Genomic DNA, 3,025 nt, shown 5'->3' with positions numbered 1-3,025 from the left:
CTAAATGTTCCTTATAGTTAACCATGGGCCTTGTATGAACTTCAAAAACTCAATTAGTTCATATAAAATCCAATAAAATTTCTGTCACCGGTTAATTAATAAGGGGCATAAATTATATATATATATATTGAACAACATAAATTCAAAATAGTGCAAGACATGATCCATTCTTAGAAGATTTTAGCCTTTGAATATATTTGACCTTCTTTGAACTTCATAGCATATGTAGAACACCAAACTTAATGTTTGGCTATATACTTCAAAAGAATGCATGAGTATATATCCTAAGATGGTTGTATGATCATCATACTTAGAAGGCCATTTTAAAGTGCCTTTAGGCACACCAAACTTAAGAATCAGACATATGCTTTAAAACAATGTATGCAGTTCTTAAACCTATTCATGAGAGCTTAAATTTATTCTAGAAGGATCATTAATTATTGAAATTAAAATAAAAGCAAGAATATTAATTCATGGGCTTCCTCCCATGGAGCGCTCTTTTACTGTCACTAGCTTGACATTGGTTCCTTGTTAGGGTGGCTGATGATTACGGTGCCTCAGCTTGTCCCGTCTCACTGTGAGCCTTCTTCCTGTGCCTTGATGAACAATCTCTATATGCTCAAGAGAGAGTATCTTATTGACAGTATAATAATCATCAGATTGTGGGGATGTCTCCAACTGTTGGTAGATCAGTTTAACTTTGTCTCCTTGATAAACCATTATTTTATGATTTATATTGTGTTTAATTGTGTAGTTTTATCAAATATTTACCCACTTATTCATATGATTAGCACGTATTTACAATTCCTTCCCAAAATAACTCCATGGTTGAAAACTTGCTTCCTAGAAACTTTTAATTACGTATTTTAATTCTCCTTTATCCCATTCGATGCCGTGATCCGTGTCTTAAGTGTTTCAGGCTTCATAGGGCATGAATGACTTGGAAATTGGAGAGGAGGCTTGCAAAAATGGAAGGAACATAAGAAACCAAGGAGATGACCAGCGAGCAATGACACAAGTGCATGGCCCACGCGAACGCGCGAAATGGAGAATTCGCAGTGACGCGAATGCGTGCCTGACGCAAATGCGTGGATTGGAGTTTGCACCAATGACGTGAATGCGTGACAAGGAAAATCGCTGAATGACACGAACGCGTGGACGACGCGTACGCGTGACCTACGCGATCTGCAAAAATAACAGAATACGCTGGGGGCAATTTCGGGCCACATTTTGACCCTTTTTTTAGCCCAGAAACAAAGACTAAACCTAGGGAACATGCTGAGACTTAACATGCATTCACACATATTCAGATTCATCACATTAGGATTATTTCAGTTTTAGATCTGAATTTTAGATTTGCATTACATTGATAGTTTATGCTTTTGCTTGGATTTTTGGATGCTGAGAGTCATTACCTCCGTTGAAGACATTACTTTAGTTTGTTTCCTTACTCCCTTATTTTTAATTAGTTACTCATTGACTCTGTTCAGATAATTATGTTGCGTTTTGAATTTATTAATATACAGAGTTATTTTTATTTTAATTAATTTTAATTCTCTATTTTATTTTATTTAATTATGTCTTCTCATATTTTTATGATTATTAATTTCATGTCAATGGAGTAGAATTTCTACTTGACATGGGGGTTGATTGAGAGGAGATACTTGAGTTGGAATGCTCAAGTGCTTGGTTGACTTGGACGTTGTTAGCTAATTCCATACCTACTAGCACTAGACCTCCCCAAGGGAGAGGACTAGGATTTGAGGGTAAGAGTTAGTTTAATCACCATACTTTTCCTTATTTAGTAAGGGATAACCGAGTGAGAACAACACCCTTGTTATCCTACACTTAAGAAGATCCCAACAAGGATAGAAATTCTATTTAATTATTCCCCCAGTCAAGGCCTTTTATTCAGAGTATCAATAATTAGTCTTAGTTTATTTTTATTGTTTTAATTTTTAATCATTTTAATTACTCATTACCAAAACTCAATTTTTCTAAAAACCCCTAGTTAATAAAATAGCACTCTTTTCTGCAACTCGTTGGGAGACGACCTGGGACTCATACTCCCAGTATTTTATTTCTAAAATTTGTGACAACCCTTTTTAAATTGGCGAGGCAGATCTTAGCCGGTTAAGAGCTATACGTGCAACGCTGTCCTCTAAATTGAAATCTCTAAATTGGTTAACTTCTGCTACGCATCAATTTTTGGCGCCGTTGCCGGGGAATTGCATTAGTGTGCTAAATTATTAATTAGTGTATATATTTTTTTTTATTTGCATATTTTATTTTTATTTCTGTTACCATGAGCTATTTGTTTTTCTCATTGAATGATGCGTTCATTGCTTGATCCGAGTTTAGTCCCATTTGATCATGAAATTGAAAGAACTCTTTCACATATTAGATGAACTCAATGTCAGTTAGCCTCCGAGGGTGGTGAAGTGATTATTATCGGTTCACCAGTCTCATCTGAGGACGAATCTGAACCGCTATCTGAGAGCAAAACAAGCTCCTTTACTACTGATTTAGTTGATTCACGTGCAGATACCATGGCAGCACCTAGGAGAATTACCCTCCAGGAAGCTGGAGCCTCAGATTTTACACTGCAGCCGTATCAAGTGCATCACCCGACTGTAGCTGCAGATTTTGAACTAAAAACCGCACTGATCAACTTGATGCCCAAGTTTCATGGCTTACCTGCTCAAGAGCCTATAAAGCACCTTAGGGATTTCTAGACAGCCTGTTCTACTGTAAGGTGTTATGGTGCAGATAAAACTTCTATTCTGTTAACCACTTTCCCTTTTTCTCTTGAGGGAAAGGCAAGGGAGTGGTACTACTCCCAACCTGAAGCAACTGTTACCAATTGGGATACACTCAGGAGAGAATTTCTGGAAAAATACTTCCCAGCTGAAGTCACAGATAGATTGAGAAAAGAGATCTCCTGCATTGTTCAAGGTGAATCAGAGACTCTCTATGAATATTGGGAGCGCTTCAATAATCTCCTGGACGTATGTCCCCATCACAT

At 37.0% G+C, this 3,025-nt stretch overlaps 1 non-coding gene across 1 annotated transcript; it reads right to left on the bottom strand.

Moving 5' to 3' along the window:
• Positions 1-2,921: 2,921 nt before the first annotated feature.
• On the bottom strand, positions 2,922-3,025 carry LOC148548689 (small nucleolar RNA R71). The gene has a single exon (XR_015897280.1). It is a non-coding gene; the product is annotated as a small nucleolar RNA R71 (small nucleolar RNA).

The sequence above is a fragment of the Arachis ipaensis genome, chromosome B8 (assembly GCF_059453495.1).
Source record: "Arachis ipaensis isolate K30076 ecotype BB chromosome B8, ASM5945349v1, whole genome shotgun sequence".
NCBI lineage: Eukaryota > Viridiplantae > Streptophyta > Magnoliopsida > Fabales > Fabaceae > Arachis > Arachis ipaensis.
This window is presented reverse-complemented; position numbering and strand designations above follow the sequence as displayed.